The sequence below is a fragment of the Mustela erminea genome, chromosome 12, assembly GCF_009829155.1.
Source record: "Mustela erminea isolate mMusErm1 chromosome 12, mMusErm1.Pri, whole genome shotgun sequence".
In the NCBI taxonomy this organism is placed as follows: domain Eukaryota; kingdom Metazoa; phylum Chordata; class Mammalia; order Carnivora; family Mustelidae; genus Mustela; species Mustela erminea.
This window is the reverse complement of record NC_045625.1, coordinates 83,281,862-83,295,097: the sequence shown is the minus strand read 5'-3', so window position 1 is coordinate 83,295,097 and position 13,236 is coordinate 83,281,862. Positions and strand designations below refer to the sequence as shown.

At 50.7% G+C, this 13,236-nt stretch overlaps 1 protein-coding gene and 1 long non-coding RNA gene across 3 annotated transcripts in view; one reads left to right on the top strand and one right to left on the bottom strand.

Moving 5' to 3' along the window:
- Nucleotides 1-1,111: 1,111 nt before the first annotated feature.
- On the bottom strand, nt 1,112-3,246 carry LOC116570108. The gene is made up of 2 exons (XR_004277285.1): nt 2,820-3,246; nt 1,112-2,581 (listed from the first exon to the last, which is right to left on the bottom strand). It is a non-coding gene; the product is annotated as an uncharacterized LOC116570108 (long non-coding RNA).
- A 363-nt stretch (nt 3,247-3,609) lies between these two features.
- PIP5K1B (phosphatidylinositol-4-phosphate 5-kinase type 1 beta) overlaps nt 3,610-13,236 on the top strand; it is a 290,962-nt gene continuing 281,335 nt past the window's right edge. For both annotated transcript variants that reach the window (XM_032306741.1, XM_032306742.1), the window contains exon 1: nt 3,610-3,890. The gene's annotated coding sequence lies outside the window, so the exon portion shown is untranslated. The remainder of the gene's footprint in view (nt 3,891-13,236) is intronic.

The following is a 13,236-nucleotide window of genomic DNA, read 5'->3' as shown; positions in this document are numbered from 1 at the left end:
CACCCCCAACATGCTTAGCCACAACCCCCCCACCCCCACTTATCAACATCCCTCCCCAGAGTGGTACCCTTGCTACAACTGGTGAACTTACCTTGACACATCAATATTGGCCAAACACCACAGGTGACGTTAGGAATTGGTGCTGTACCCTTTATGGTTTGGGACAGATGTATGATGACACGTATCTACCATGGTAGTATCACACAGAGTAGTTTCACTGCCCCAGAAATCCTCGGTGCTCTACCCATTCAAACTTCCCCACCCCCTAGCCCCTGGTGACCTGGCTTCCTACTGTCTCCATAGTTTTACCTTTTCCAGAATGCTGTATAAATGACATCAAACAATAGGTAGCCTTTACAGACTGGCTTCTTTCACTCCGCAATGTGCATTTAAGTTTTCCCTCGGTCTGATGAGCTTTGATAGCTCATCCCCTCCATCCCCCCGCATTGAATAACATCCAGTGTCTGGACACCCCAGGTCATTTATTTTGTTCACCTACTAAAGAACATGTTGGTTACTTCCCAGTTTTGTCCAAATTATGAATAAAGCTGCTAAAAACTCTGTGTACAGGTTTTTGTATGGAATGGTTTTCAGCTCCCTTTGGTTAATATCAAGGAACGCTGTTGCCAGATCATATAGAGAGAGTCCCACTTCCTTGGGTAAGAAACTGTCAGCTGTCTTTCAAAGTAGCTCTATTGTTTTGCATTCCCACCAGCAATGCAAGAGAGTTCCTGTTGCTCCACATCTGCACCAGTATTTGGTATTGTCAGTGTTCTGGATTTTGGAAATTCTAAGAGGCATGTTGCACAAGCGTTTTGCAAGGCTTCATTTACATTAAGTCGACTGACATTCCACTGGCCAAAGTTAACCATATAGGTGAGCCTAGAGTGGGCAGGCACTACAAGATTAGAGACAAAGGATAAAGGGAGGTCATTCATTGGGGCCATTAATGCCATAAAATCTACTATAAAGAATCTAGACAGATTTCTCATAGGAGAGTATAAATAGCATTATTAAGATAATGGACTAAAATCTAGAATCAGAGAAGTCCCATTTGAAATTAAGTAAAACAATTAGATGAGCATTTTCTAATTTCTATTTTTTAATTTTTATTTAAATTTTAGTTAATATACAGTGCGATATTGGTTTCAGGCGTAGAAATCAGTGATTATTCAGTGACATACAAGACCTGCAATCTCTAATTTTTAAATGTTCCCGAAGTTTCTGGCCAAGTCCCCACCACTAGTAATACTGATCTTGTTTTAATTCCATTAGAGGGTGACTTTCCCAAATTCCTATTGACGTTTATGTAGAAACAGAACCAGAAATAAAGAACAGGTCTCGTATAGGACCAATAACTATGTGGTCCCTCATTCCAGGAATTAATTCACCATAATGAGCCTCTTAAAGCTCTTGGTAGAGTTCCTGAGAATCCTGTTAAATACGAGTTAGCTCTCCAAAAAGCCAGTGGGCAGTCCGCTTTGTGATTTGCCTCTGGACACCTAAAGCTGTTGGTGCCCATGCTTTAGAGAAGGGACTCAGCCAGTCTCTTAATGGGAGAGGACAGCTATTTGCACACGTGTGTGCATGCATCTGTATGTAATGTTTGTGATCTCCAATATACCGTGATTTAAGTTTGGTTTTACCTGTTTTCGCCTCCCCCACATTCCCAGGAAATACTGAAAACTGGCTTTGCATTTACACTTGCCGCTCTGGGAGGCAGATTTGTTTTCCAATTCCTGGGTTTCGGATGGGCCAGAGGGGTGAGAAGCGGAGAGGGGCAGACTGGGATCACGGTTCCCAGATTCCAGCCAGCCTGCTATTTACAGCCCTGTGGTGCTGCCCCCTACGCAGTGATTCACTGCAGACAGAGGAAGGGTTCCTGGATCCGTTCTTTCTCCGCCACCCCCTCTATCGACCCCAAATTGAACTTTGCTAACCCTGTGTTTCTGTTATTTATTGCTCAGGAATCGGGAGTCAAGGAACCTGTGTTCTGGCTCTTGGGCCACTTCATGTCTTCGGGTCTTAGTTTTCTCTTCTGTAAAGGGAGCAAGCTGAACCAGATGTGTGCTCCTGCTCTGAGCTTTGGAGAGTCTAGGATGCCAAGATAAAACCGGAACGAAGTCACAGGGTTCTCAACACATGATGCCCTAAAACTCCCAGTCATGGCCAGACACATCTAGAAGAAGCAGGTTGGGAAAACAGTCCAAGAAATTACAGATATTTGCACGACCAAGGAACTACTGCACTCCCTTGGGCGCTGTTATTAAATCATAACAAACTTACCCAAGGTGGGGAGAGGGAGGTACAAAAAGATTTCAAAACCCAAAAGAGCTGTTCCATTTGCTGAGAACTTAGGGAGTATCCTTTCAATCAGAAACTCATTGTGACTCGCCAGGCCAGGGACATCTGAGGATAAGGACCGTGAAGTGCTGTTCTCTCTCCAGCACACTGTATCCCAGGGTTCAGATCAGGGTGTTTGTTTTTTTTAAACAAGGGGTAAGGAAGGAAATGGCGAGGGTGAGAAATACCACTTGCTTCCATTCATCTGGGAGAGATCCGGTAGGTACCTTTTGAGTTCCTATTAAGCAAATTCGGCGATAGCTTGCAAAACAGCATTTTTCCAAGAAGAGTCCTCAGATGTACTCCCCACCCTCTCCGCTCCCCCCTCCCCGCGCCATCCGACGAGATTGCAAGGGTCCCCGCGCCCATTCAGCGCCCTCGAGGATTCAGTCCCCTCGCCCATCACAGCCCGATCGCTCTGGACCTCTTGACGTCCCTCCGTCCTCCCCTCCCCCGTGACCCCTTCGCCAACCTACCCTGCCCGTTGGGTAGGTCCTATTCCTGGGAACTCCTGCTGTCATTAGGAGGCGGCACGCCGTCGCCTCGGAATCCTAGCTGTCCCTTCCTAGTGGAGGGGGCATCTGTGCTTAAATGCGGGCGTCGCGGCAAGCAGAGTCCAGTGGGCAGGCGACCGGGCGCTGCAGAGTTCGGCGGCCCGAGGAAGGGAGGATGCCCTATCCCAAGCACGGCTTTTAGCGGGGCTGCAAGACTTCAGAACCACCGGGAAGCCCTCGGCTCACCCTGGAGCCTAGGAGAAACCGGCCAGACCTCGGGACCCGGCCCAGCCCGGCTCCCCGTGCTAGGCAGGCGGCGGCGGGACAGAGCCCCGCATCCCGGGGCACCCACTCGGGCGCCCAGTTCGACTGCGGCGGAGACTCCCGCCGCCGCGGCTGCAACCGGCCTGGCTTCCCTGCAGGGCGTGCGGGGCTGGAGCAAGGGGGTGGAGAGAAAAGGGGAAGAGCCTGGGCGGCCGGCGGGCGGGGCCTGCAGCCTCCCCGAGCCTCGGCAGCCGCCGCGCACACGGCTCTCCCTGCGCCTCGCTCCGACTCAGGCGCGCACGGCGCCGGGACCCGCGCCCGAGCCCGAGCCCGGGGGCGCCGCTGCTCCTCGGCCCCCGGTCCCCGCCGCCCCGAGCGCGCCGCGCTGAGGCCGAGCCGGGCAGCGGGGCGCTCCGGCGGCTGGGGCTTTCCGGCTGACGCTCGCCGCTCCGTCTGGCCGGAGGACTGGCGGGGAAGGAAGGGGAAAGCGGGGACACACACACACACGCACACACTCGCCGCGGCGCGCGCGCATTGCACACTCGCAGCCGCGCGCCCCCGCCGAGGCGCGTCCCGGGCGAGTTTGGCCCCGCGGCTCCGGCCCGGCACCTGCCGGCTCCGCGCGCCGCGCCGCGCCCCGCCCCCGCCCCGCCGACCCTCCGGCCCCTCCCGCCGCTCGCCCGCACAGATCTGCCGGCGCCGGGGGGGAAGCAACTCCATCCAGATAACTTGCCGACTGTGGCGCAACTGGTCTCGACAGCGGAGGCGCCCGAATGCTGCCCGGGTGAGGTAAGTTTCCTGCGCGTCCCCGGCCCCTCCTCCCCAGACCCTCCTCCGGGGCTGGGGCTCGGGGGCTCCGCGTCCTGGGGAACCCCGGACGTCTCTGCGCTCGCACTTTGTTCGCCTTGTGCGGGGGCTAGGGTGGAGGGCTGCGAGTGGCCACCGAAGTGGGACCTTCATTCCGCTGGGGCCACGGCTGCGCGCTCCCCGCGAGCACCCACCCGCTCGCTCACCCCCACTCCCAGCCCCGGCCGCAGTGACCCTCGGGGACCTCTCTGGGTTCGCTTAAGCGGGAGCTCCCTCCCCTTCGCAGGGGAACAAGCTGAGTCTGGCAGCGGCGGGAGAGCTCTCCCACCACCCTCCCCCCCGGGCAGTAAACACAGGCGAACTTGTCGGGCGCCCCTGGGATCTCCGGAGGGGCTTGCGAGGCGGTGTTCTGGTCCTTTCTGGCGCCGAAGCCGGATTGCACAGGTGCGGTACGGTTCCAGCCTAAATGCAGCCGCGGACTTCTGCGCTTCCCCGGTTCCCTCCCCCAGCCCCATCAACGTGACGCTTCAACAGCTGGAGGGGACGTATGGGGGGCAAGGAAAGGGAGAATGCTGGGGTTCCATTCGTCAGGCCGGAGCCGGAGCCGGGAGTCCCCAGAACAGAAGACAACAAATGTCTGCTTATCTCTCTCTCATCTATGCAGATGAGCCTGTTGTGTTTCTTATCCCCCAAGCTCGCTCGTCTCTGGTGCCCGGTGTGGCTGGGTAGAAACCTGTTCCAGAGAAGTTGTTTGGATAAGCTGATGAATTCTTTCACCTGGCTCTTAACAAGGACGTGCTAGTTTCTCTGATGCTCTCTGAGGGCAGAGTGTTGCAGACCGCCAGATGCCACCCCGCATCTTTGCAGGACCTTTTCAGCCTCCCCAGGCCCTACCTGCCTCTAGGGTCAGTGACCCTTGAGACACTGGGTGGGCCTCACGATGTATTGGTCTCCTGCAAAAAAAAAAAAAAAAAAAAAAATCAGTCTCCCCATCTGCACTCCTGAGCATGGATTTCGGGAACCTCTTTTGCCCCTCTGGTGATAAGCATGCACTCAGACTCCTCTCTTGTTCCGTGGAAAGGCTGAAGTGTTCTGCAGTTGTTGGAGAAAAGCCTGAGGCTTGGTTTCATTACCCCTCTAATGCGATGAAGTAAAATAGTGCTCATGGAAGCTTTAGTCAGAGCATTTCCAGCTGAGAGGAGGCCCTGGGAAAAAAATCTTTCTCAGCCAAGTCCATGCCGGTTGGCGGCTCGTTGAGTAAGCATTGTGCATGGTGTCTGAGCTGAAGGGAACGTGCATTCCTGGTACAGCCATGGGAGTGGAGACTCAGAGCCCCCTGGGAGAGGGCTGGGAAACCTGAGCCTCATGGGGAGTGACCTCTTAGTGGAGAAAGAAAACTGTTCAGAACTGAGTGGTAAAAGCACATTACATTTCTGTCCAAATTAAGGAGACTGGGGGGGGGGGGATCTCCTAATGATACGTTGCACTTGAATCAATGCCGTGTTATTTCTGAATGATTTTCAGTGCTTTTATTAAGTTCTGACCGTTTCCGAGGGAGGCAGGGCAAAGATGATTGACCACATGCTCAGGAATAACGTGAGCCTCAGAGATTGAGGGATTTATCAAGGTAATTAGTAGCTGGACTTAGAGTCGTCACAGGCAGGTTCTCTGATAGACCCCCACCCGGCCCCCCATCACCGCCCGCGCCGGTTCTGTACTTGTTGACGGTTTCACAGTGGCCAGACGGCTTCTGCATTTATTGTGGTCTGTGCTGTCTTACTGTGAATCACTGTTCACGTGTGGCAGGTGAGGAGACTGAGGTTTCAGACGGGGATGTTTTCTGGGGTATCCTGTCTAAGCTAGTGAAGGTTACAAGGCTAGACCTCAAAGCTCTTGATGTCCAGTCCATGGCTTTGCAGATGATGCCATTGGCCCACTTCTGATGGCGGGGAGGAGACAGGATGGATACCGCGATACACCGGGGTCTGTTCCACGTGCCTGCTGGTGATTGAGAGTTCCAGTTCTGGGACTCTGTTTGGCTGTATGACCCCGGGGGCCAAATCCTATCACCTCTGAGCCTCAGGGGTCCCGTATGTGAAACCAGAGATTCATAATGAATGATCTTTCTCTTTCTAGTCTCACCATTCTATTTAGCTAATTTTCTATTTCACTTGTAATTTACTCCCCCTTCCCCTTGATGCTGTCCCATTTAGTGAAGGGAAACATTTCTAGGGCACTTGAGCTTAGCATCTCTATTGTTTAGTGTTATTACTTGACTTGGAAATGTCCCAGTGGGTTGATCTTCCCTAAAATATGTGTCAAGATTCCCTCGAATATCCCAGTCAACGCATACCTTTATTTTTAGACTCGGAATTTGTGTATAGTAAGTACTCAAATCACCCCTGAACGAAGGGGGCAGATGAAATCACTCTTAAGGAAAACACGTGCTGTCAAACAAAGCTTCGCATCATGTAAATTCCCAGCGTCTGCTGACCCGTAAGGTAATTTACCTACAGGAGGCGCACCTCTTGAAGCGGGCGCGTACAGGTGCTTTTGTTGATGTTTTTCCTGAACACATCCTGTAAAGAAGAGGTTTTCTTTCTCCGTGTAGACAGTGGACTCCTGTCATCTCTGTCGTGCTCCTTCGCTTGCTTTCCCCTCCCTTAGTTTTCAGTACTGTGTAGCTGGCTGAAAGACACATTCCTAGAAATTGACTTGTGCCCTTTTATGAAAAGAGTTAGTCTTGAAATGGGGAAACCAACCACTTTTTTTTTTCCCCCTCTGAGTAAATTTCAAGCAGCTGCTAATATTGGCTGGTGGTTTCAGAGAGGAAACCTAATTAACAAAACCGACCTAGTTTCTGTTCCCCTTTAAGGGTCTTCTTTCCATCCCTCTCTCCTATATACGTCAAAGTTGTGTTTTTATTTTCAGGAGAGGGATGAGGAAGAAGTAGAATGGTTCTTAAATATTATTAACAGGTCCAGCCGTTGGAATTGAGAGGTATGTCTTTGTGATAAAGAAATTACATGTTAAATAGTTCAGAGGCTTGCCCTCTTTATGCATAGGACAGTTGAGGCACAGAGAGGTGAATTGGCTTGCTGGGGGTCACACAGAAGTTTAGCAGGAGGAGCAGGGCTAATGTGGAATTCTTTTTTTTTTTTTTTTTAAGATTTTATTTATTTATTTGACAGACAGATCACAAGTAGGCAGAGAGGCAGGCAGAGAGAGAGAGAGAGGAGGAAGCAGGCTCCCTGCTGAGCAAAGAGCTGGACACGGGACACAGGACTCGATCCCAGGACTCTGGGATCATGACCTGAGCCGGAGGCAGAGGCTTTAACCCCCTGAGCCACCCAGGCGCCCCTAATGTGGAATTCTTAAGAAGGTTCATATTTAAGGTTTTGCTGGGAGTTCTATGGTGAAGGTACATTTTGAGTTTTAGAAATCATGGAGGTTAAGGGGAAACTTCCGTTTGCTAATACTTATTAGTGAAGTAGCATAGTTTTAAATGATTTAGTATTTATATTTTTAAAATGTTCTCATCCAAGCAGTTACCATTAAAGAGAAAATATTTGTCTCTTTTTATCTCCTCCCTATGATTCTCTTCACTTACGTATATCACCAGACTCAATTAATACTTTGTTCCAACCAGTGCTGAAGGAAAGGGAACTATTTGAATAGAAATACAAATATATGGTGGTTTTCCAAGCTTCTCTTCCTGGTAAATAAAGCCAGAAGCCAAAGGTGGCACCGCCATACAGCCGGTAAAGTCATAAATATGTATACATTTCATTTGCATTTTCATTTTACTTGTACTTCAGTGAAATGGTGAGTCAGAACATTTGATATCCTGGGAAAAAAAATACTTTTTTTTTTTTCTTTCTATGGCTAGAACCTTCATTAGCGACACTGTAAAATATCAAGTCCTAAATGTATTTGTTGCAGAAACCTGTTCTTTGTATCAAATCTGTTAACTGGAGTTGGAAAGAGTCCTTTTCTTTAAAAAACTGCCCAGTTAGGACTGTGCATTATGTAGCTTAGCTGTTCATTTGTGGACTTTTTTATGGCAATGCTAAATGCCAAGGCGAGTCAGAGAGGGAGGAAACTAAGCCTTCTGTTTTAATATTTTTCTTTGAGGGGCTCCTCGTGGCTTAACGTGTCTGCCTTCAGCTCAGGTCATGATTGCAGGGTGCTGGGATGGAGCCCCACGTGGGGGGGGCGGGGGGGGGTCCCTGCTCAGCGGGGAACCTGCTTCTCCCTCTCCCTCTAACCCTCCCCCTTGCTTGTGCTGTCTTGCATGCTCTCTCTCAAATAAAATCTTCGAAAAATATTTTTTTTTTTCTTTGAAAAAACCCCTCTACCCTTAATCTGATGAAATTGTTGAACTATTGGATAGTAAGTGACTAGCTGCCATTGGTCCAGTAAGTACTTTATTCAGCCTGGTCCCTTTCGATATAAAAGAGGAAACTGGAGAAAACAGGCTGGATTTTGTGCATCTCCTTCTCAGTTGTATCTACTTTTGTCTAGTTTCACCAGCGGCGGATAAAGGAGATGATGAAAGCGGGAAGTAGAGGAACCCTACTCAAATGGGGTTACTCCTGGGGAATGTAGAGTTCAAACACGGATAATAATTGGAACATGGTTCCATGTTTGCTCAACAGCAGCCCTGCCCCTTACCCCCGTCCCGCTGGGCATTATTTTTAGGTCCAAACCTCTACTTGAAGGGGCAGCTCCCTGACGTACACGTTCCTCTTGTAGAAAGTTTTCTGTGTTGTTAATGGGACTGGGTAAACAACAGGTGTGCGGTAGGTTTTGGGGAGTTTGCATAGTGGGTGAGCGAGTTCTTGAGACTTGTTTTCTCTAAGGGTTTTAGAAAGTCCCTTGGAAAATGGTGATGAACTGTAAGACACTCCGTGGACAGTATCGCTCCCATGAAAACTGGGCATGTGTGTTTTTCAAGCCGAGGTTCTTCGGGCAAGGGTTGGACTTACAAGCACCAGCGGCCTAGAGAGTGTAATTACCTTAAATTGGAACTAAAGTTATGGGGCAAAAGACAGGACCATAAAGAATTTATTTTGTAAGGAAAAGGTGATACTTAAGCCTTTGCATCCGGGAATGCTGAGCAAGGGAGTTGGGAGGTGCATAGAATTATGGCTAGCCGTAAAAACCTGTTTCTTTGCTTGACAGACGGGCCCAAGAAATCCAGGAGATTGACCACGCTGGGTAGTGGGCTTTCAACATTTAATACATGCTTTCTTCTTTCTTTCCTTTTTCAACCGTGCCTGCCATCGTGATCTTTGGATCTTTGGGCGTAACAATTTTCTATCAAGAAAGGAAACAAAACAGCAGCAATAAAAAGCGATGCTGGGACGTGCTTGAGGGAGTAGTAAGCCTATCATGGGTCTTTCACTAATATTTGTCAATGGGAAGGTTAGGCATATGTTTTATTTATCTTTGTATTCTTGGAACTTGGCACTCTGCCTGGCACATGGTAGGGATGAAAACATGTGCACTAAACAATTTATGCATTCAAACAGGTGTCACTCTTCAAAACTCCAGAACGTTTCATAATTATGTGAATGATTTTACTTATTTTTCAGACTGTTTAGAAACGTTTGTTTCAATCCTTGTTTGTGGTCCTTTCATCATAAATATGGTTCATTCACCAGACCACCAGCCTTTCTTTAACCAGCATGCCTATGAAGGATCTTTTTTTTTTTTTAACAGAAATAATAATCTGAATATAAAATGTGTTCTTCCTTTTATTATTTTTTTTTAAGATTTTATTTATTTGACAGAGATAACAAGTGGACAGAGAGATAGGCAGAGAGAGAAGGGGAAACAGGCTCCCTGCCAAGCAGAGAGCCTGATGTGGGACTCGATCCCAGGACCCTGAGATCATGACCTGAGCCGAAGGCAGAGGCTTTAACCCACTGAGCCATCCAGGCGCCCCCTTCCTTTTATTATTTACAAGCATCAGTTAAACGTATTTTTGAAGCACCCAGAGTGGCTGAGTGGTGAGTTTGGCTCAGGTACACAGACAGGAGTGGACTTTAAGCTTCTCTAAGTTAATCAGTTTAAGTGTCGTCTCCTCCGGGGGACCTTGGCCTTCTCCGCTCATCTAACCTAACATCTTCATATGTTTTCTTAGCACCGTGGTGCTGAGACATGTTTCTTTACACACCGGACACCTGTACTTGCGGGTCCTCCCAGGACCCTGTGTTCCTGTCACCTCTGCTCCAACTCACATTCAACTCTAGAAGGTCCCGGAGGGCAGAGACCGTGGTTCTTTCACGCTGTTTTTCAGGCGTTTGGTACCAAGTAAGTGCCCAGTAAATACCTGAATGAAGGAGGGAGTCCCCTTCATCCTGTCAAGACGAACTGGGCCACCACGGAGGTCACTCAGGTGGAAAGGTTCTGCTGTGAAGAAAGTTCTTCAGGGTTGGCTGCCGGGGCTTCTGTGAGAAGGACATCTGGGTCCTGCAGGGGGAGGGAGCAGGGCTGGCTTCAGTGGAGAGATCCTGGCGTGAGGCTGAGGCAGGGTCTCTGTTCCTTTTCCTTTACTCTGAGGGGAATGGTAGTGAGCTGATAAGTCGAACTTACCAAGCATGAAACAGAACATTCCAAACTGTTAAAGACGGGGCCTACAAGTTCCTAAGGCGTCAGTGTGTCGTTCGTAATTAAGACAGCTTGTGATAATCTGCAAGGAAAATCCTAGAGCATCTCAGCTATAAAACTTCCCCGACTCCCCTGATTTTTCTTTGAATGTAGGCCCCACCAGGGGCCACGCAGGGAGAAGGCCAGGGCGGTGGTTCTCAGGTGTGGTGGGACATCCGTGGCAGCATCACCTGGGAACTTGTTGAAATTCTCCGAGTGTCCCCCAGGCCCACCCAATCAGAGACTTGGGGGACCAGCGCGGGGGCTGTGCAGGAACCTGAGTGCGAGTTGGTCTCTGGACGATGCTGATGTCACCCCAGTATTGGCAGGAAGTGTTGAATCTGTTGCTCAAGATAGAAGCTGCGGGAAGCACTCGGTGTTTCAGGTGACTCCAGGTGTGTGTGGAGAGGGTACCATCCGCCTGCTTCTCCCGAAATTCTAGGGGAGAGAGGAGAACCAGTCCTGGCTTTTCTCAGAGCCGTATGGGTCACAAGAGAACCACCTCCTGTGACTAGCGTGGGGGTCTGGACTCCAGATGGTCCACAGAAGCTCGTAAGATGGTTGTGGTCCTGCCAAATGATGGGTCCTCCCAGGGCTGAGGGATACAGCGGGGTATGCGGGCAGTGAGGGGTAAGACGTGCTCTATGCCTAATTTACGTTTGGATGTTGCTGCAACAGGTTACCAGGTAGAGGAATGATTGTATGAGCTGTGGGTTGTCTCGGAACAGGAAACCGTAGTATTCTGACTGTTTTCAAAATATTTCAAGTCAGTTCAACGTGCTAGATACTGGCGGATTGCTTGGCCAGGACAGTACCAGGTGCTGCGGGGTTTAGGAGGTCTAAACGGGTCTGGCTCCTCCTGGCCGAGAACTAACTGTGCTCCGGGCACTTCTGAGGTGCTGTTTGTTTCCTGTAAGGGGTGGTGCTGAGGGCCTTGTCATGGTTTTGCTGATTTTGAAGCCACGTTCTTTTCTCTGCTTCATGCTGGTGCACCACAAAATGTAGTTCTGGAAGAGGAGATTTTAAAAAGGAGGACCCAGGTTGATCTAAAATTCGGTTCTCCATCCCGGGCCTCTCTAAGAGCTCTAGGTGATGGCATTGACATTGTTCTTGTACTTGGGTATCTCAGAGGCCTCCCACATTTCCCATGGCTAAGGCCAGAAGACTGGCTTTTTTCTCCGCATACCTGGTTCTCTTGCCAGTTCCTTCGCTCTGCGGTGGGCACCAAGCCGCATGGGTCAGAAACTCAGGAGCCATGCTTGGTCCCAGGACATCTCAGCCCCCTCATCTTCCTGTTGCATTTGCTTCCTGGACTCCTCCCCACCCCACCCCAGCCTCATCCGTATGCGTCTCATCGTTCTGGCTGATCGCGTCCTAATCCAGCTTCTCCACCCTCTGCTGGGCTCTAGCCGCAGCCGGCCAGGCTTCTGGGGCCTCTCTGGCTCTCCCCTCATCCGTCATCCGGACTGTGGCTGGGGCAATAGAGGTGGCCGCAGGGGACTCTCGACTCTGCTGGGGGGATCCTTCCCGACCGTCTGCATCCGAGCCCTCCTGGAAGCAGACACACCGGGTCTCTGGGGCTGTCCAGGATGGTGGCCTTGCAAGCTGCTGCGTGGTCGCGGAGGATTTGCTCCTCCAAACCAGTCTTCGCATGTGGCTGTTGAGTTACTCAGGTGCACCTGAACCTGAACTCAGGCGCACCTGAACCAGCTGCCTTGGTTCTAGCTGCAGTAACAGAGCACTGTGGTCGGGGTGGCTTCCGAGCCCAGCAGTGTGTTTCTGACAGTCGTGGAGGCTGCTGTCCCCGACCAGGGTGCCCGTGGCTGGCTGCGGGCTGCTGACGTCTCGTTGTATCCCTGTTCGGTAGAAGGAGGATGAGGGGGCCCTCGGGGGGGTCCCTTGTTTCTAAGGGCCCTGATCGCATTCATGAGGGTCCTGCGCTCGATACCTAATCCCCTCCCAAAGGCCCCATCTCTTGATTCAGTCTTACTGGGGGGGGGGGTGAGGTTTTCACCCACAGAGGTTTGAAGATATGGAGCCTTTTATGGCCCTTTATGAAATGCATTCTGGGGGTGCCTAGGTGGCTCTTTCGGTGAAGCGTCTGCCTTTGGCTCAGGTCATGACCGCAGGGTCCTGGGATCGAGCCCCGCATCGGGCTCCCTGCTTAGTGGGGAGCCTGCTTCTCCCTCTGCCTCTGCAGCAACCCCTCCTTGTGCTCCCTCTCCTTCTAACAGAGGAAGAAATACAATCTTAAGAAAGAAAGAAAGAAAGAAAGAAAGAGAGAGAGAGAGAGAGAGAAAGAGAGAGAGAGAGAGAGAGAAAGAAAGAAAGAAAGAAAGAAAGAAATGCATTCTCTGTTGAAAGCCGGCATACAGAGACCTACACATAACAAATATATTCACAAGAAATTTTCATGAAAGAATAATGGTACCCCATGAGATATGTTTTGGTATTTGTGGGTATGTTCCTTCCCACGTACAACCTCTAGCAAACTCTGATCCTGACCCGCCACATTGGTTTTACTCCCCAGGGCCTAGACCCGGGATCTGGGAAGCCCAGATCTTCCCTGCCCTCCGCTGCGGTGCTGCCGGTGCAGGGGCCCAGGCCCGAGGCCTGCGTTCACTGAGGAGCTGACCCTGACTCCTCAGCCAGTGCTCTTTCCTCTCGTCTGGGC